This window comes from Culex quinquefasciatus, chromosome 3, assembly GCF_015732765.1.
Source record: "Culex quinquefasciatus strain JHB chromosome 3, VPISU_Cqui_1.0_pri_paternal, whole genome shotgun sequence".
In the NCBI taxonomy this organism is placed as follows: Eukaryota; Metazoa; Arthropoda; class Insecta; order Diptera; family Culicidae; genus Culex; species Culex quinquefasciatus.
The window spans coordinates 188,895,229-188,916,904 of NC_051863.1; the positions used below are offsets into that span (position 1 = coordinate 188,895,229).

At 36.6% G+C, this 21,676-nt stretch overlaps 1 protein-coding gene across 4 annotated transcripts in view; it reads left to right on the forward strand.

Annotated features, from left to right (window-relative positions):
- The window catches only part of LOC6051597 (rap guanine nucleotide exchange factor 4), a 356,238-nt gene that overhangs the window by 124,250 nt on the left and 210,312 nt on the right, over positions 1 to 21,676 (forward strand). For 2 of the 4 annotated variants that reach the window (XM_038266006.1, XM_038266008.1), the window contains exon 1: positions 1,817 to 2,338. The exons of the other annotated variants lie outside the window; for them this stretch is intronic. The gene's annotated coding sequence lies outside the window, so the exon portion shown is untranslated. Of the gene's footprint in view, positions 1 to 1,816; positions 2,339 to 21,676 lie in introns of those variants that run through there. 4 annotated transcript variants of the gene reach the window in all.

Here is a 21,676-nt window from a genome sequence, read left to right on the forward strand (position 1 = left end):
TTATCCAAAAATCACATTTTTTTCAAAAATCAATATTTCCGGTATCAATTTTGTCTCCATCTGAAACTCTAGCGCAAATGATGCATTTTTGAGTTCCCTTAACTACATCAAACAATTTCGAAAATGATAATTCGTATTTTTCGACGTTCCGAAGAAACCTTCAGATAAGCTGCGTCAGTTGAGTCTGGGCTGTAACGGCTTCTAAAATATTGAAGATTGAACATACAAATACTGAGATCTAATCTCCACGAAAAAAAAAAAAACGAAATTGCGTTAAATATTCAGATGACGATATCTTACACCCAAAGGAAAAATATATCTCAAAATCTGCAACATTGGATTTGCTGCAGAAATTGTCACATTTTATAACATTTTTTGCAGCAAGCCAGTAGATCATTTTTGCCCGCGTGTAAACATTTCAGCGATCTGCAGTTCTCACCAACACATATAATGCTGGCCCGTCCCCGAGCAACACTCCAAAAAGAAGAATATGTTGGTGCTCTTTCACTCTCATTTCATCAAGCGTCCATGGCGCGGTGGTAGCGTGTTGGATCAATAACCAAGAAGTTGGTGGTTCAATTCTCGTTCTGTTAAGGTCATACCCCTATATCGCAAAAAACATTCTCAGTTTGGACCATTTAGTTTGATAAGACAAACCATTCTTATAATATTGAATTTTGAAATTGTTGATAGCCTTTTTGTATGGACAGCTGCCTAAATTTTAAGAAGATTTAAATAGACGAATTAATGAAGCAAAATAGCTTATTGTTTATGAAGACAGTATTCACTAAGTTTCAGCCAAGTACAAGTACAACCAAGTACAACACACATGCACAAATTTTGGCTGATTTTAGCGTGACGTACTTTATGGATGAAGCCTAAGGCATAAAGAAACATTTAATTAATAATTTCTGGAACAGAACGAGTTAGAAGTTTTTTCTATTTATTTACAAAAAATGTTAAAAAGTCATTTTTGGACGATATTTAAAATTACAAGCCTATATTGATATTTTCTTCCATATTATGTTAATATTTTAAAATCAGTAAATTATTTCGCCAACATGCTTTATTTTGCAACAATTTCGCCACCAATAGCTATACTGCTTCCGCAGAAGCTTATGTTTCTCTTTTCAACATCTCATAAACCGATCCAAACAATAAACAATGCCCACGAAACTCAAACCCATTCACTCCACATGCCACATCTTTCGCTCTCTCAAAGCATTCCAGCCGACATACCGAAACCATAAACATAAACAACCAATTTCCCGGCTGCTGCTGGTATTGCTGGACAGTTTCAGTTTCCTGCCAATCATTTGCGTTGTCTTTGGCTCTTTCTCTCTCTCTCTCTCTCTCTCTCTCTCTCTCTACCTCTCGCACGCAGTTTAAGAGATCGCATTTCCACGTGGATCACGTTGCTCGCGATCAGCATCACGCACAAACACTTGATCTGTTTTATCTCTCTCTTCCTTTCGCGCGCGCTGACTCATAAGCGATTTGAGCGAATAAGCTCTCGCTCTCTCTTTGAAACCGTTACTAGCGCTGGTTGTCACACTCTGTTATTGTTTACCAACTGTTTGGGGCTTTTGCTCTCCGGAGAGATTAATTTTGTTTTTGGTTGTGTTTTTGTCTTATTTTTTTCATTTCTTTGTGTTTAATTAACTATTGTCATTTTTTCAGTATTTCTTTAAGGTTAAATCTATTTATGCCAAAATTACATGCCCCTCCCCTAACTTCATCCCAACCTCCGGTTGACGCCGAAGACTGCCATTGTGTCGTTCCTCTCTTGCGCGCGCGCGCCCGTTCAGTTCTCTGTCGGAAGTTCGTCGAGGCGTATGCGTTGTGCGTGGTCGTGCGCGTCAAGCTTAAAACGTTCAATCGATCGGTTTCGAGTGATTAAGCGCGTTCGGCATTAATCCAAGGCTTAAGCGGCCTGACGTCAGCGAGTTGCAAATTTCGAAAAAAAAAAGTGTTTCCCAAATGAAAGTGACACCGAAATTAAGCCCGTGCATTGTTTGAAGGCTGTGTCGTGTCGAGTGAGGAAGCGAAAGTGATTAAACATATGTTTGGCTCAAATCTGTGTGTGCGCATTAGCGAAGAGGTTTAGTGTGTGCGTCTGGTAAACAGATTAAAAGTATTGTTTAGCAACAAGTGTGGAATTTTTCCCCTTCCGGAAAATACGTGACCAACGGGCAAAATATCGTTGCTGGCTACTGAGAAGATTGCTGGATTTTGCGGCCACACTGTAGAAGTACAGGTCTCACGGGGATTTAGTGCGGAGCTTTGCGCAAAATATCGGATTAAAATCAAGCAGAAATAACACGGAAGTTCATATTGGGTGAGTGGAAATCTTGGAATGGAATTTATGACACAATTTCATGCAAAGCAATGGGCCAAAGATGAAGTGTAAACAAACAGTCCATTCTGCTCGTTTCTACAGTGAATATCAACTAATACGAACAAGATGGAGTGTTTGTTTACACTTCTAGAGTTGTTTTTTGAATAGATCCTAAAAACATATGAAAGACAATAGTTTAGAGGACATTTATAAAAAACTGTAGGCGCTCAAAATTTTCATATTTACTTGTTTTTGCCTAAAGAATTGAATCAGGGTATCCCTGATGTAATTTTTTTACTGTCACCCTAGTGGTAATTCCTCACCATACACTCAAATTAGTGCTTTAAAGAACTTTTAGGTCTTTAAAAACCTTATATGTGATTAAACATAACAGATTTCTTTAAAAACTATTACGCTTATTGCTGAAAATAAAAAAAAAACATTTTTTTTAAATTTTCAGTCATATCTATCTACAAATTAATATTCACAATAACAATAAATGACTTTTGCCTTGCCTAAAACTAAATTTCAAGTCTAACAAAATTTTGATGCAAACACATTTTTTTTTTAGTTTTTGCAATGCTGAAATTTTGCCAGCATTCTTTACCAATGTTAAGATGTCAATGCCTATGATATGTTCCCAGAAAATTCTTCCTAATAAGGCTTCATCCATAAAGTACGTCAAGCTAAAATCAGCCAAAATTTACCCCCCCCCCTCCACCCCTTTGTCACGCTTTCCTTATACTTATAACACGCAATGTCACACTTTCTCAGACCCCCCCTCCCCCCCTAGAGCGTGACATACTTTATGGATGACGCCTAACGAAAAAAAACAAGGGGTTCATTTTGCCCCGGATGTGCCTATTACCCCCTCTACCCCTATTGTTCCGGACTTCTCAGATAAAGTAGTTATGCTTTGAAAGAAATTCTCTTCATTTTAATACAATTTTACACAAAAAAAAATGCACAAATTAATCATGTTTGGAATAATTTCATTTTTTGATATTTTTAAATGACAAAAAACGTCTTCTTTCAAGCCATGGCACAAATTGTTCCAAATTTTTAGGCAGTGTTGCCAATTTTCAAAAAAAAACACACATTCTTTCAAAAAACCTGGAAAAAATCAAAAAATAATGCTAACTTGGTATTTAGATAGGGGAAATCTACCCTTTCCAATCAAACACCTATCTTCGTCATATGGAGAGTTTGATGCTCGATTAAAGCTCCAAAAATACTATTTGGGCTATAAACTTACCAGCAACAGCACCGCCTCGAGTAAGCACGCAAATGTATGCCACTTACTGGCCAAAAAGATCACATTTAATGCACTTTTGATCATAATTTGTATTTTGCGAGACCACTTCTCATCATTTTGTTGGCACACACAGTGACACACACGAGAATCCCTCAAACGCTTAATGAATATCGCCAAAACTAACTTTTCACTTTCGCTTACTTTTTCACGGCGCTTAAGATATGAAATTGCTTCCAATTACCGGCAACATGTTCTTTTGATCATTAGTAAGGCACTCACTTGAAGAATAATCCCGAAAAATGTAATAAATTAGCAAGCGCCATCAAAAAAACAAACGCGCCAAGTCGTTTGACGTTTCAATTTTCACTTTGCATTCCACTCGAAGGCTGAAGAAAACCGAGCGAGAGACGAAGGCAAAAAAGAACAAAGGCTGACCGTCAACACCACCAGCAGCACAGCCAGCGATGCCAGGAAACTTTCCCTATAAATGCCACTTTTCGTGAGTGTTCGTTTGAACTGTCAGCGCAAATGGCAACACTCGACAGAGTGTTGGAAGAAAAAGAACTAAGCCGATATTAGAAAAATGGGCGTGGCCCAATGCATTCGCCTCGATTAGAATACCCTTGGGAATTTTTTTTGTTAAATGCTTGGTAAAGAAATAGAATAACTTTTAGTGAAAGTGAAAATAAACAGAAATGTTCACAAAAACATGCTCTACTCGTTGGTGTACTTGGTTTTAGTAAAATTCAAGGGAGACTCTAGATTATCCAGCATCATTCAAACACGACCGCTTATTAGGATTAAAATGGGTAGATTTCCCCTACGTTCCCATTTTCATGAACGCTTCTTCACGATTCTGGGAACTCTTTTTTCTCCGTGTATTCAGCGATTCCCCACGAAAACAGCATGATTCGATAAAAAGTTCTCCGATTGGGCTCAAAATTTTTCTGGGGGTTCCTTGGCCAAAATAATTAGACCCGTATTTTTTGTTTGGTCAATAGGGTGTCCTAAAATGGCAATTTTTGTAATTTTTTGCAAAACCCACTTTTTTCAAAAAATCATACCTCCGCGCCACTCAATCCGATTTTAGCTGTCTTAGACGCAAAACAAAGGTGATCAGTTTGGCTATGAGGAAATAATAGTAAGAAGTTTCAAAAATCTACTTTTCATACGACCTATTCAAATGTTAAAATGCTGTTTGAAGGTCTTGGAACCAAAGGAGCCTATATATATTATATATATATTACATAACATATCATTAAATGGTGAAATTTCGTTTTCAATTTTCTGAAATACGCTTTAAATAAAAATCAAAACTGGGGTTTTCGACGCGCCACGCGCATAAATGGAAAAATGACGAAAACGACAAAAAATCGACTTTTTTCACTAAAACTGCGATACCTTGAAAATTTCAGCGAAAAATGTACAGAACCGGATGGGGCCGGATCACTCTGGAGAGTTCCGGACAAATTGAAACCGCGGAGTTTAGAATTCAAACGAACTTTATTTTTGCTGCACTCGTACACAGACCGAACTACTTCAACGGACACTTTATTGGGATCTGTTATATGTCAGGGTACCAAAATTTTCGTAATTGAAATACGCAACTATGATATGAGATGTTTTATCATTTAAAAAAAAAAAGTTGGTTTTGCAAAAAATTACGAAAATGGCATTTTTTCGGAACACCCTAAAACGGCGTAGGTCACCCTAATGGCCAAACAAAAAAAAATACGGGTCTAATTATTTTGGCCAGACCAAAAAAATGTTGAGCCCGATCGGAGAACTTCTTTTTCGGTTTAGGCTCTTTTCAAATGGAATTGCTGTATATGTGTTGGTGGGAACGGCAGATCGCTGACATGTTTACACACGGGCAACAATGATCAACGGATCTGCTGCAAATCTTGTTTTAAAATGTAACATTTTCTGCAGCAAATTAACTGTTGCAGATTTTGCTATATATTTTTCCTTTGGGTGTAGATGTAAAATCAAATTTGCAATCGTGCAGCGTTTTCCAGTTTTATCCATTAAATATGTTTTTTTATAACATATATAATTTTCGAAAAGATCAGATAATTTTTTATGAATTTGTTTCAATCATATTCAATTTTGGACCAATGATTGCTGAGATACAACCTCCAGAAGACAATATATGAATTAAAAAGAGCTTTCCCTGGCAATATTGAAATATCGTTGAATTTATAAGTGACGAAATTTTAGAAAATAGGCTTCCGATTTTAAATGTCAAAAAATTTAAATATCGTTAAATTAGTTGACCTTTCGAATAACAATATTTTTAAGATTTTCAAATCTACCAATACATTTAGAAAGGCCTAGAAATACTTATTTTTGACCATATTAAATATATTAAACTTTTTTGTAAAATTCCGATAACTCGTGAAGAATGCTTGCAAACCCCTTATGTCTTTAAATCAAAATTTTTGTTTTTGTCTGCTCTACAACTTTGTAGAGCATTGTTACACTCTAAAATGTAACCCTGCAAAGTAAGAAAAAACACGTTATCTTAAAATGAAAAATATTGTTCTAAATGAAAAAATAACCCTTCTGGATTATTTCAGATTCGAAAAGTACATTAAAGTACATAAAATGACATGATTTGACAGTTGAGTAACAGGAAATGGCAGCGATTTCAAAACTATTTTTTAACTTTTTTTTGATGAAAAATACGTTTTTTCGCCATCAAATCACTGAAAAACGTGTCTTAGTAAAAAACCAGAAAAATGAAAGGGGTCGTACCGCCCCACCGTCACGAGATATCGAAAAATTGACCTTGGATTCGTGATGAGGGACCAAAATCAAAGAGGGTTCGGACCAACTTTTTCCGATTTCGTGTGAGTTGGTTGAGAATCACCCATATTACAGTAAATTTAAATGTTTTTGGAAACATCACGTTATTATAAAAATAAATAAATTTATGTAAATCGAAACTATTACCTAAATTTCATATCTAAATATCGAGTCCTTTATTTATTGTTTTCATGTATTGAAAAAAAACATGGATTTTTCGCTAAATAAAACAAATAAATTTTGAATTATTTGTGCCATCTTTTGGCTTTTTAATGCATTTTAAGCACTTTTTGTGTGAGTTGAAATAAAATAATTTTGATTTTTTTTTTCAGTAAAACTATGAGATCACCTAGGCAATACTTACAACTTTGCCGAAGACACCAAATCTATCAGAAAATCAATTTTCAAGAAAAGGAGTATTTAAATTTTAATAGCATTTTTGTGTGGCCAGCTGTCAAACTTGTATGAAAATTTGTATGAACGAACTTATGATGCAAAATGACTTCTTTGGTCACAAAAAAAGTTTCATACAAAAAACAAAATTTTCGCGTGTTGGCGGACCCCAATTCATGCATGAAATATGAATATTTTACACGTGAATATTTCGACACGTGCTTAAAAATCATATTTTTGTACAATAAATTCAACACTTCTTATCCTGTCCTTTTGAAGTGACGAATTGGCCTGCTTTTCATAGCCCAAAATAACAACGCGGTAATGTTATACTTTTCATTGCCGTAGTAACATGAATTTACCCACATTTTATAATGTGGTTAATTTTTCATTCAAATGCCATTTTTCTACATCGATTTGTGAGATGATCAAAAAATTTCACTGAAATGTGTTAGTTTCAAGATTTACTCATTTATGAAGAATGTTTTTTTCATTATTTTAAGGATTCTATTTGATGTTGACATATCCCCAGTTTTTGTTATAATCAGGGACGGAATAATCGCAAAAAAAAATCAATTTCGCTAGCGAACTTTCTTCACCCGCGAAATAGAGAAGAGGCAAATCACGCAAAATTGAATTTCCTTATCAGCACCACTTTAAAATATTTATTTCACTTTGTTTAAACACATTTTCCATCTACAAAATGTGACAGGTCATTTTTCGTCGTGTGACGCTACACTTGCAAGTGTAGTAGTGAAAAAGATGTTACACCGAATAATCAAGATGATGATTTTTTTTTAGATCTTTTTTACCGATCTTTCGTGCACGAGAGACGAAAGCCATGCTCCCTTCGATTTTTTTCTCTTGATGAAAATCCAATGATTTTCTTTTAAGGATGATTATTCCATCGCTGGTTATAATAATACAAAATTATTGTAATAAACATTTTACTCTTGCAATCTTCCAACATTCACGTCAAACCTTCAATTCCGCCCACGACAGACAAATTAATGACGCCCATTTCTTCGCGGTCTTCAACCAGCTAAAGACTCAAAAAGCCAAGTACAAAAAATTAATAAATTAACTCCGCAGAGAGCCCCATTAGCTGAACCTGCACTCGTCCTCCCTTCCTCCCAAACCAAAAAGTTCGTTAACTTGGTTAGCTCTCAGTGTGCCCTCGGTGTATCAATTATTCATCTGGAGTTGGGAAATTTTAAGCAACAACAAGCCTAACACGAACGAAAAACGGAACAACACAAACCCGGCGTTCTCGACGCGGGTTTTTTTTTCTGGAGAGCTTTAGCAGAACAGTTGAGCTGACAGTTTTTATCAAAGGCCACAAAGCCGCCGCCCCATCTCTGCTAAGCAGCCAGAGCATTTCAAAGTGTGTTCAAGTGCGAGTGGTGGAAAAGTGTGTCGACTTGATACTTCCGCCGACGACGACCACGACGAAAGCACAGTTATACACCTTTTTTTTGCGTCACCTGGTGGCGTGACCTTGGGTGGAGAAAAAGCTCGACCCAGAATGAAGGGGAGATAAACCAACACAAGAATTAAGTAATAGCAACATAAAAACAACAACCATAATGGGAACTTGGCTCTCTCCCGGTTCGGAAGTAAAATGAGAGAGAAGGAGAAAAAACGACGATGAGAAGAAAAACGCGGAAACGCTCCGCCACAAAGCAGTCAAATTAATTAATTTAATTACACAGTTGGTTGAGCGAAAGAGTTAGCAGGGTTGCAGAACATAAGAGAGAGAAAGAAAGAAAGAAAAGCACTCTCACAGAGTGTAACTTGGAAGTTTGGAAATCATTGGGGCGCGATTAGCATTTTCCACCTCATTCGAGGTGGGGGTTCTTTTTTAAAGAAATTTCTTTCTTCCTCCCGAGTTTGACGAGTGCGTTTCGATAATGGTGGGAAGAACTGTTGTTTGGATAATTTGTTGGTTATTAAAAATGGAAGATTTTACGGCCTCTTGATTTATTAAAGGAAATATATTAATTCATCTTACTTTGTCGTGTCTTGTTTAATTCTGAATCTTTTATTTCAATAAATAATTAAATACTAACAGTATATTTATTTTGAAAAAAAAATCGATTTGTTTTTGTATTAAGGTTTCTTTGAATTTAGGTACATTTTAGCGCAGATTTTTTTTTTAATTTAGATGGACTTTTGATTTGTGATAATCATTAGAAGAAATGAAAAAAAATATTTTTAATTTATCATTCCGATCCAAAAGTCGTACTCACGACCTCTGGATTGGAGATCCACCTTGTAGCTAGTGGAAACCCATCCACTATCGATTAAGATAAAAAAAGGATTTTTGCTCTTTGAAAGGTAATCTGATAATGCCGAGCCATCCAGAAAACGAACCGATCACCTTCTGCTTGCAAAGCGAAGTTTAAAATTATTAATTTAAAATGTAGTATTGCAGTTCTTTAGAATTACGCAAAAAAGGTTTTTTTTTTTTTGGAACTTTTTCCTTCGATTCCTCAGGTTCATATAAGCCATTTTGTACTATGTTTTGATTTCTCCATACAAATTAAGGGGCTGTCCTTAGAAAAGTGTTGTGTAAATATACAAAAATCTGTATCTTAAAGAAGAATTTTCTTATCGATTTGGTGTCTTAGGCAACGTTGCAGGTTATTTGAAAAAAAAAATCTAAATATTTGAATTAATGTTTATCACAAAAACTAGATTTTATACCCCTACGATTTTTTTTGTAACTTTTGTAAACAAAAAGTGCCAATTGTTAAGCTACAGGGTTTGATGGACGTTTTGTTATTAGACAAGTAATATTTTTTTTAAATAATTATTTTTGGAATATATCGAAAATTTTCCCAGAAGACTTTCAACAATGGTTTTAGACGTAAAATTGAAAAAGGAATCAAAAAGTACATTTACGATTTTTTTTAAGTGCTTTAAACTTTAAATAACGGATATCTTAGTCTATTTCTGATGAACTACGTTGGAAAAGTTGAGAAATTCTTCACCTTTTTTTGACAATGTTGATCCGAGCTTTGATTGCTGAAATATACTCTTGCAAAGAATTAAAATTATGAAAAATGTTTTTTTATTGCTTCATTTGGCATCCAATTTTCAATTGGTGGTAGCTGAACCAAAAATCTTAAGTTTTTTTTAAAGGTCCAATAAACCATATTTCTAGTTTTTGCTTTTTTGGTGTTTTTGAATCCGCCTTGAGTCAGGGGTATTAAAAATCACCCAAAATGCAAAAACTGAAAATTTGGTTTATTGGACCATTGAAAAAAAAAACTAGAAATATTTTTCTTAAATTTTTTATTTGTTATTTGATTGTTTACTTGCGACGAGAGCCTGCTAGTTTTCATTTTTTTATTGAGTTAAGGAGGTAACTTTACGAGAAAAAACCTCAAAATATCACAATTCTTCTTTAGCCCAGAGAAATTAAATGAGTTGATACAGCGTGGAGATATTATTTTTCAAAAATATTGTTTCTGCAAATAAAAATAAATAAATAAAAATAAAACCAGACATAACCCAGCAAAAGAAAATAGAAGACAAACCGGGGATCACCCAAATGAAATGTGTAGAAAATTTAACTTTTCGAAATTGTTTGGATAGAGTTGAGGAAAGTTGGACTCAAAATTGGGCTCGTATAACCATCCATTTGTTCTGTTTCTTTTTTCAATATTCATAGTTAGTACACAACAAAATTGCAAAACCTCAGATTTCAATTCAATTGAATCAAATATTTCCATACTTTCAAAATATTTTTTTATATTCAAATTGTATTCTGATTAGTACAACAAACATGCATTGAATTGAATTGAAAATATTTTTTTCGAGCGGATAAGAAAATTTCACAAATGTTTAATTTTTCAACATTGAAAATTGGACCATCAGATGCTGAAATATTGACATCAGCAAATAGAGTGTCTGTTTGGATGATTATTTAGAAAATTTAAATTTTCATTTGATAGCTGTAACTCAGCAACCAATCGTTAAGAAAAATATTTGATATTTGAGGAAACTTCGGAACCTTTTGAAAAAATATGGACACTTTTAAAAAAAATCAAAAAACTGCAAGAATCAAAACATTTAAGCACAGAAAACATTTGTTCTTTATCATAATTTTTGTCAAAAACATTTTGAATGCAAATTAAAATTTGTGTTGGGCATGATTTTTTTCTTAAAAAATCATTTTTTCAAAAGATCATAACTCGTTTTGAAACATTTTTGATCGTTCTTCTCTATGGCTCAAAAGTTGCGGGTTTTTTTAGGGTACATAAATTTAAAAAAATAAAATTATTAAAAAAACAGATTTTGGGTAAAAGTTTATTTAAAATCGGCAATTTTTCATGAACCTAAAAATAAAAGCTGAAAAATGATAAAAAAATTAAATTATTTGAGAAATAAAACCATAAGTGAAAAGAGGTCCAAACTTGTTCTTCTCTTAATAGCCTCCCGAAACAGAAAAACTTTAAATAAAACAACCCAAATAAAAGGCAAGTTTACAAAACACTTCACCAAACGATTTGTTTACATGTCCTACTCAGTCTGCGGCGATGATCGCCGCACACTTTTCAATCAAGCCCAATTGGGCCAATATTGACTTTTATCTATACATCGCTCATCTTGCACACACAAACACACAAACCATTAATTCATCTTCATCACACCGTGCCTTGAAGCTTCTCGCGAAAAACAATCAACAACAATAAACGATCGCCAGCGTCGCGCCACCAATTAAACCGAAACCGAGGCAAACCCGACAATCGCGTCGTCGCGTCACTCCTCAACCTCAAGAACAAATTACCGATCTGGTGAGGGAAGGTTTCGAGGAATGAGGGTGCTTCTTGAAAGCTTTGAAATGACATGAAAAATAGATTTTAATCTAAAATTTATTTTTTTTGAAAAAGACTTTGAAAAAAAAAATCCTCAAAACAAATGTTTCTTCGAACCACCCTACGGCGTGACTCTTGAACAAACTATTTCGCTGCACCATAATCACAGTCGGCGACGACGTCAACGAATTACGCCGACGCACGGCATATCGTCGCGACGGTTTTTTCTCAGCAGCCAACTGGGGAAGTTTGTGCAAGTGAGAGAAAGAGAGAGGGCAAATTGCAGCTTCCCCGGCTATCTTGAGATGGTGTTTGGCAAATAAGGCGAAGATGATGGTGGAAGAAGAGGGACGAAAAAAAAGGTTATTGTTCATGCCTTTGCTGGTGTGAGTTACGATTTTTGCATATCTTTAGGGTATTAGCCTTGAAAAATTCAATGTATGAACTATTTATTTTAATTGCTTGCAAACTATAACTGTAAATAGTTTTGATAAAATTTACCAGGAAAAAAAAACCTAAACATTGTTGCCTACACCATCAAACAATGCAATACCGAGCTTATATGCGATCCCATAAATTAGTTTACCATAACCGACACACCGACACAAGCACGCGTGAGAAGTGAGAAGCCGCGGTGCAAAAAATAAAAAAAAATAAAATAAAAGGTTCGCGCCGATTTTTGAAGGTGGGCTGACACTAATATGGTATCGGCGAGAGAAACCCACCACCACGCCAGTATGTGGGTGCCCGTAATCTGCGAAATTGGCACTCAACCATGGGCCACGGCGCACGCTCATTTGCAATTGTGTGCGGAGGTGGTCATTTGCGTTCGGTGAGGTCACCCTGGCGGTTTGTGTGGGAACTTGGGACACCTTCCGTGGTTGGTCAGTTGTTTGCTGGGTTGGTGATTGATTTGTAGTGTTTGTATTGGGAGAACTTGTTTGAAAAGGTGAAAACAAACTTTTTATTCATTCGAAGAATCTGCCAGCCTATCAACGTTTCAGCCTTAAAGTACCGATTTCAAAAGTGTTGGTGACAGTCTCAAAACAAAAAATAGTAAATTTTGACATTCTGCTTTCGTTCGTTTCACACACAAACGAACGAGTGCTACGCAAGGTCACTCACACAGTCACTGATCTCCCTCGAGAAATACATTCGCTCAGAGAACGGTCGTTTGACATTCTACCGAGATTCTCTCCCATCTCTCCCATGATCGCATTCAAATGATTTCTGTCACCACGCAGCAAACACAATGAAGAGAGAGAGAGAGAGAGAGACGAAAAACAAGAGAAAGAGCACGCTGACTCGTTTGAGCACCACACAAGCTGCTCATTTTTCGTTCGTTCCGCCTTTGTGTTGACGTTCATCGGCGGTTGCCAAGCAATGACGATTGTGATTGGCGCTGTGTGTGAGCGATCAAATTTCGTTTTCGGAAATAATCGCTGACAGAAAGTTTTTTGACATATCGAGCAGTCCCATTCAGTGATCGATCCCGTTTCAAGCCTTGATTGTCATTTAAAATTCTTGCTTTGTTTTTTGACAAAGAACTTTGTCCTAAGGTTTCTATACGTGGTGTCAATCCAAAATTTTCGCGAAGCGAAAACGTTACGTGACGAATTCCCCTCTCGGCAAATTTCCCCTCTTTTTGGTGCACGCTGGTTGGATGAACGAACGTTTCCCAATCAGTCAATCGAGAGACGTGAGATTGATGTATCTAAAATCACCCCCACTCGACCTCATAATTTTCGGATCGTCGACGAGCCAACAAAACTCGGCTCGGTCGGTCCCGAAAATTCATTCTATTGCTGGACGTCGACGAGAACACATCAGAAGCAAATGGCCTGGTGGCCCAGTAGTAGACGGCCTGGAGGTCCGGGAGCAGATGGCTTGGAGGCAAGGACCAGCTAAGACATGCCAGTCGCGGGAGTCGATCATTGGAACTGGCCACCACCTGGACTGGAGTGGCCGAAGGCCCCGCGGATGTTCCGATGGGGGGACATTTGCTGGACCGTAAGAGTTGGGGCAATATGGGTATCAAACTTTATGGTTTTTGATTCTGGACATGAAATTTGACATTTCGGCAGTAGTGGCCACAATCCGGAGTGGCCGAAGGCCCCGCGGATGTTCCGATGGGGGGACATTTGCTGGACCGTAAGAGTTGGGGTAATATGGGTATCAAACTTTATGGTTTTTGATACTGGACATGAAATTTGACATTTCGGCAGTAGTGGCCACAATCCGGAGTGACCGGAGGCCCCGCGGATGTTCCGATGGGGGGACATTTGCCGGACCGTAAGAGTTGGGGCAATATGGGTATCAAACTTTATGGTTTTTGATACTGGACATGAAATTTGACATTTCGGCAGTAGTGGCCACAATCCGGAGTGGCCGGAGGCCCCGCGGATGTTCCGATGGGGGGACATTTGCCGGACCGTAAGTTTTGGGGCAATATGGGTATCAAACTTTATGGTTTTTGATACTGGACATGAAATTTGACATTTCGGCAGTAGTGGCCACAATCCGGAGTGACCGGAGGCCCCGCGGATGTTCCGATGGGGGGACATTTGCCGGACCGTAAGAGTTGGGGCAATATGGGTATCAAACTTTATGGTTTTTGATACTGGACATGAAATTTGACATTTTGGCAGTAGTGGCCACAATCCGGAGTGGCCGGAGGTCCCGCGGATGTTCCGATGGGGGGACATTTGCCGAAACGTAAGAGTTGGGGCAATATGGGTATCAAACTTAATGATTTTTGATACTGGACATAAAAAAGGTGCAGGTGGTTATGTTACACATGACCAGTATGACAAAGAACTTTGCAAGATGGTTGTTGAAATTTTCGATTACATTGTCTGGTCCAAATTTCCCAAGATACACTAGATTCATAATAACCATAAAGTTTGATACCCATATTGCCCCTACTCTTATGGTTCGGCAAATGTCCCCCCATCGGAACATCCCCGGGGCCTCCGGCCACTCCGGATTGTGGCCACTACTGCCGAAATGTCAAATCTCATATCCAGTATCAAAAACCATAAAGTTTGATACCTATATTGCCCCTACTCTTATGGTTCGGCAAATGTCCCCCCATCGGAACATCCCCGGGGCCTCCGGCCACTCCGGATTGTGGCCACTACTGCCGAAATGTCAAATCTCATATCCAGTATCAAAAACCATAAAGTTTGATACCCATATTGCCCCAACTCTTACGGTCCGGCAAATGTCCCCCCATCGGAACATCCGCGGGGCCTCCGGCTACTCCGGATTGTGGTCACTACTGCCGAAATGTCATATTTCATATCCAGTATCAAAAACCATAAAGTTTGATACCCATATTGCCCCTACTCTTATGGTTCGGCAAATGTCCCCCCATCGGAACATCCCCGGGGCCTCCGGCCACTCCGGATTGTGGCCACTACTGCCGAAATGTCAAATTTCATATCCAGTATCAAAAACCATAAAGTTTGATACCCATATTGCCCCTACTCTTATGGTTCGGCAAATGTCCCCCCATCGGAACATCCGCGGGGCCTTCGGCCACTCCAGTCCAGGTGGTTGCCAGTTCCAATGATCGACTCCCGCGACTGCCATGTCTTAGCTGGTCCTTGCCTCCAAGCCATCTGCTCCCAGACCTCCAGGCCGTCTGCTACCGGGCCACCAGGCCATCTGCTTCTGATGTGTTCTCGTCGACGTCCAGCAATAGAATGAATTTTCGGGACCGACCGAGCCGAGTTTTGTTGGCTCGTCGACGATCCGAAAATTATGAGGTGGAGTGGGGGTGATTTTAGATACATCAATCTCACGTCTCTCGATTGACTGATTGGGAAACGTTCGTTCATCCAACCAGCGTGCACCAAAAGGAGGGGAAATTTGCCGAGAGGGGAATTCGTCACGTAACGTTTTCGCTTCGCGAAAATTTTGGATTGACACCACGTATAGAAACCTTAGGACAAAGTTCTTTGTCAAAAGTTGCATTTGGCCATTATCTGAAACTAAGCAGTTAAAATATTTTGCTTATTAGGCAGGAAGTAATAAATAGATTACTGCGATGCACATTTTTTATGCCACTGCGAAAATCTGTTTCTGGAAATTTAAAATAACTATCTCGTGATAATTAAGCGCCCTGTAAGGGTAGTTTTTAATGTCTGCTGTTCAAATTTCCTTTACTGCCGCCGATTGCTTGCAACAGCCTTGCAAAAAAAAATCCCGCATCTTGGTAATTTTCGAGTGGTGAAGGAAAGTAAATTGATTTCACTTCGATTTCTATTTCAGCTCCACTTGCAATTTCCGTCCCCTTAGTTCGATAGGACGGTTATTATAAGAGGGGAATTTGGACCGGACATTCTAATCGAAAATTTCAACAATCATCTTGCAAAGTTCTTTGTCATACTGGTCATGTGTAACATAACCACCTGCACCTTTTTTTCTCACAATTTTGTTGCAAATTAACATAAGTCATTTCAGATGATGACGAAACTAAACAGTCAATACGTCCTAAATAATAACTCCAAAATCATGTGCAAATTTTCGCACCGAAAAAGTAACCAACCATGCCGCAAAAGCTGTTGAACTTAAAACCGTTCACAGCCTTAGACAACTATTTTTTTAGTTCTCAACCAATCTTCTTGTCGGTGATGGGTTTTGCTACTTGAAACATTTCCCACCCACACAATCTTAGGCATTTCAGCATCCGATCCATCAACTACCAGCCAGGTAAAGCAAAGCATAACAGCAACAAAAAAAAACACGAAAAATAATGGCAAGAGACATAAATATTTAGCAACATTTTGAAAACCGAGTAGCACTTTGAGGAAATTTGAGTAAACCCCCTTACGGATTAGAATTTTCTAAACAATTATGTACTGCAAAAAAATGACAAAGAAGAAATAAAGTAAAGAAGTTAAGTCCTGCTTATAATGTAAAGTGTTTCTATCTTACCACTTTTTCTGTGATTTTTTGCTGTACAAATTTTCGCTCAAGAAACACTTTAAAATTCGAAAAAAAATGCAATTCCTACTCAGTTGCAGCACCGTCGGAAGCTGCACCAGAGACAATTATCGTAAAGTGCATTGCCATCTCCAAGAAAGCAAAAAAAAAAAAAGCTCGGTGCATCTCTCTAGGTTCCCCCTTGTTCATCCACCTTGGCAAGGTTGTTTACGGTTGTTGCATGCTTTCTGATGCCTCTCCGCAGCTATCATGCTCGTCATAACTTTATTTCATATTTTGTGCAACTTTTTTTTTCATTTCGCTCTTCTCAGTGTCAGTCTCACCGTTTCGTTCCAACAACTATTGTGTAACGTGACGCTTCTGTTGCAGGTTCCATTTTAAATCACTTTATTTTTTCACGTCGACCATCGGGGAATTTCAGAAAAAAAAAAAACTGTTGATGCTTTCATCTGGCAGTTTATTGGAAAACAGCGGAAATGGGATACCTTTTTCGCCCGCGTGATGGGGGGGTTGGAAAAAGTGCAGATGAAAGCGTTTCGCAAAACGGGCTGTAATTCCACACGCGACGAGTGCGCGCGCACTAAGTGGATCAAAATCAACTGTTGAATGGGCGATTTGAGCCTGTAAAACAGTGGTATCACTGCATTTTAAGCCGATTGTGTTCAAAGTGGTTGATGGGTCTTGGCAGGGATTTTATTCGATGTTTGAATAAGTTTTTTTGATGAACAGGACAAAATAGCATAGTATAGCATTGGTGTCTACCCATAGTTGCTACTCCGTTATTGACCAGGACCTCCAAAAATTGCTCCATGAACTACAGATGAAAAGTAGGAGACCCCTTCAAAACTCTCAAAGGCCCCCATCATGCTGATCAATCACGGCGCCGGCTACGACTAGTGGTGAAACCCCGGGAAAGTGAATGGGAATTTTAGTCCGACCGACTTCGAGTTAAATCGTCGCTGCCGTGCCTACTCATCGCACGTGCATTTTATGCCAAATTGAGTTAAGAACGTCATTTTGTGCAGCACACCTTTTGACCTTCACAGGTCACCAAAATTTCGATTTCAATCCTGAGATATTTAATTAAAACAAAAAAAAAAAAAAAACTCTGTGCATTTTTGTCACGTTTCATAAGAAAGAAGTTTCAATCTTGTCGTGCTATTTAAACACACCCTGAAAATTTATGTCAGTGCGACAAAAGGCCAAAGGGATTTCAGGTCAGGATGCGTTTGACACATGTATGAGCTCGACTACCGTAAACATTTGTAATAATAACTCGGAACTCCAGCAACTAAATACAACCAAACTTCAGGACAATGCAAAAAATGGTCAACCAAACAAAACGTGTTTGTTATTGTTTACATTGCATGCTCTTGTTTTTGTTTATTGAAGGCCAAACATTAAAATGCGTTTTCTCGGAACGTCAAAAAGTGACGTACGGCAAGATAGCACGACAGCGATGAAATGAAATCCGGCTTCGAAATACAGTGGTCTCTCTGGCTGTCGATCTTCTCGATACAGTGGACTCTCTCGTTGGAGATATCGAAGGGACCATCGAGAGCAAGAAGTATCAAATTATAGAACGAAAAATCAACGCATGCTTTTAGAAGGGACTAAAAAATTATTGACGGCTGGAGTTATATTGATATCGAGAAGATCGACTGCCAGAGAGTCAACTGTTTCAATATTACTCCAGCTGTCAATAAATGTTTCAGTCCCTTCAAATATATTGCTTTGATTTCTCGTTCTATAATTTGATAACTCTCACTCTCGACGGTCTCTTTAATATTGACAACTAGAGAGTACACTGTAGTTCATAAATATCACTTAAATTGTAATATTTTAGACTCGTTTGATAGGTTTCTCGATAACACATCCAACGATAAACCCGAGATCCGGCTTCAATAAAGTACATAAATGTCACTTGAGTGGACACAAGTTGAGACAGGGCTGCCAGATCTTAAATATTGTTGACTTTTTGAAATGATTAAAAAACAAAATATCTGACATCCGGATGTAGGCGAAAACAAATTTTGAAACATTACCGAAGCTTCAAACAATTCAATAGCGATTGTTAGGACCTGGTATCAAATCGAATGCGACCGATTTGGTCAAAATCGGTTCAACCAGTGCTGAGAAAACAAAGTGACAATTTTGGTCACAAACATACATACACACACACATACACATTTGTTTAATTTTCGATTCTGAGTCGATACATGAAGGTGGGTCTACGAGCTTTTTGTGAAAAGTTTATTATTAGAGCAGGATTATAGCCTTACCTTAGTAAGGAAGGGGAAAAAAAACATTATTTGTTGTTGTAAAATTGTTTGATTTAGTAAGTAATTTATGTTTTAAATTTCTGCAAAATATCCATCAACATTTTCTACCTTGCAAAATTCACCTTCATTTACTGTAAAGATAAATGTAGATTTTCCTATTTGGTTTCAGTTAAGGTAATTTTCCAATATTTTTGTACAAATATTGTTATAGGCTATTCTGAGATGGAAAAAAACATAAAAGTCATGTTGTTGAATTCCATTATTAAGAACTGTAATAAAATTGTTTCAAAAGTTTAACGATGTGAATTCAGCTCTGATAAACCCAGAAAAGTGCATGCATTTCCTGAGAGTCTGGATTGGATGGATTGATTCGCTTAGATATTAATCCACTACGCTTCTATGATTTCAAATGTGAATAAGAACAAAATTAATAAAAAATTAGCTAATGTGTATTAAGATTTAAGCTTAATGATTGATATGTTGCCAATAATTTATGAGAATTGTAATTCAATTAAATCAAGTCGTGGTTGTTTAATACAAAATTTATGTAAGTAATTATATCGAAAATTTCATAAATGTATCAATTTTTTTAAAGCGCCCATGCCGGGAATTCATACGGTAATGCTTTTTTATAGATTGGATTTATTATTCTTTTATTTATTCAAAAAGACGACAACATTTATTTTCAAAAAATACCTACGTACATTCACAATAACATCACAACATATTTTTTCTTCATTTTTGAACAATATAAAAAATGATAACATAAACTAGCTCCTCCTAAAACGGCTCAGAAGATGAAGCTTCGACGGGAGCTGAAAGATAAATGATTTTTCTAAATAACCAGTAAATAATTTAATTTCCTTTAATAAAAAGACACCTACTTGTTATTTTGTCATAATTTTTAGATTTAATTACTTTTTTATAAGTACCTTACTCAGGAACAGTCCGGCAACAGCGACCAAATACAAAAAATGACAGCAACAAAATGACAGAAGTTTCAACTGAGAGACTAGTTAGAACTTTACTGAGCTTTCTATAAAAATCAAGGTTATCAAGGCTGAGTAACAATAATTTACAGCGATTTTTTTACCGTAGCTCAGTATATTTCCTAAATTCAACTGACAGCTCAATGAAATTTGATTTTTAAAGGGTAATTTCGGTAATTTTTTTACCGAGTATTGCATCCCTGGTTTAGTGTGCTTGATTGATTTGGGAACAGGAACAGAACAAAACAAACAATTCTCCGATTCCCAAGTTTATTGCTCTAAAATCTCAGACGGCACTCCCGGGTTTCCCCAGGCAGTAGTAACAATTAGATTAGATTATTAAATATGTTTTATATAAAACATGAAATTCTAAATTTATTAAAAAACTTTCATAGACTGGTATCATTTTATTTAATGTCGTCGTTGTCTTGATTTTTAGACAGCCTAGAGCGTCCAATTTCCCGGGGTTATAAAATTCCCGGGAAACGGGAAATTTTCAACAAATTTCCCGGGAAATCCCGGGAATTCCCGGGAAATTTAAAATTTAACGAAAATTATTCTGATCCTGTTTCTGATAAATCTTTTGCAACAAAATTGTATAGAACAGCAACTTTAATGGTCAAAATGAGTGTGAGCATCAATAAATGGCTTGACTGCTTGTCAAAAATCATGCAACTTTGAGAAAATATATAAACTTTCTAATTTGAATGCCGTCTTTCAAATCGTCCCTAATAAAAGAAAAAAATATTAGTATTTTTGTTGAAATGAAAATCTATGCTCCACAACCATAAAATTGCTTTTAAATTTGTCAAGTTAAAATGGAAAAAAAATCATGCATAAATTTTGTTTGTCATGATAAATAATTTATCTCAGAACAAGTAGTTTCAACTTGTGAATAGATAAATAATCATTGAATTTACCTTAAAAATCTTATTTCTAGCGCTTGAAACACTATTTCATGAAATCACAACTCATAGTTTTCAAATATTTGGAGGGAGTTTTTTTTTTTTAAATATTGTTGCATTCTTTGGGTAAATTTCATATGATATGAAGTTGTTTTTTAATGGTTTTTCATGGTTTTATAATATGATTTTAGTTATATATGGTATTATATATGGTATTCAGCCTGATAAATTCATTGAAATAAAATAATTTTGAGCATTTAAAAGTGGTTGAAATTAAACGATATTTTTTATATTTAACAGTTTATCAGTTCAATTTTTATCCTCAAATCTCAATGTTGATCTTGGCCGGAAGATGTAAATATCTTATTTTCAAATGATATTACAAAAAAAAAAACGTTTAAAAGGTTGTAAAAATAAAATAGTTTATATTTATTCCGTAACAGCGTAATTTTTGTTGTCCAACATATAAGCAAACAATATTCCTAGTGGTGAATGCTTCAGAAATAAATATTATCTGAATTAAACCTTGACAATTTCATTTTACAGTCAAGCTGATTAGTTCAATATGAACAGTGTATTGAAATAAATAAAATCAAATAATTTCAAAACATTTTTGCCAAAAAGGTAGGATAATGTATACTTCTGCTTGTATTTCGGGAATTCCCGGGAAATTTACAAATTTCCCGGGAAACTGGAAATATTTTTTTCCGGGAAATCCCGGGAATTCCCGGGAATTTTTTTCCCGGGACGGGAAATTGGACGCTCTAAGACAGCCGCATTAAAAAAATAAAGAACAGATTTAAGAAATTTAGTCACAATTGATTCAAAATTGCGATGCATTTTTAATGCAAAGCACAACAAAAATCAAAACAAAATCAATTTCTTTTGAGAAATCTGAAATCTGCTATCCTTGTTTAGATTGAAGTATACCAC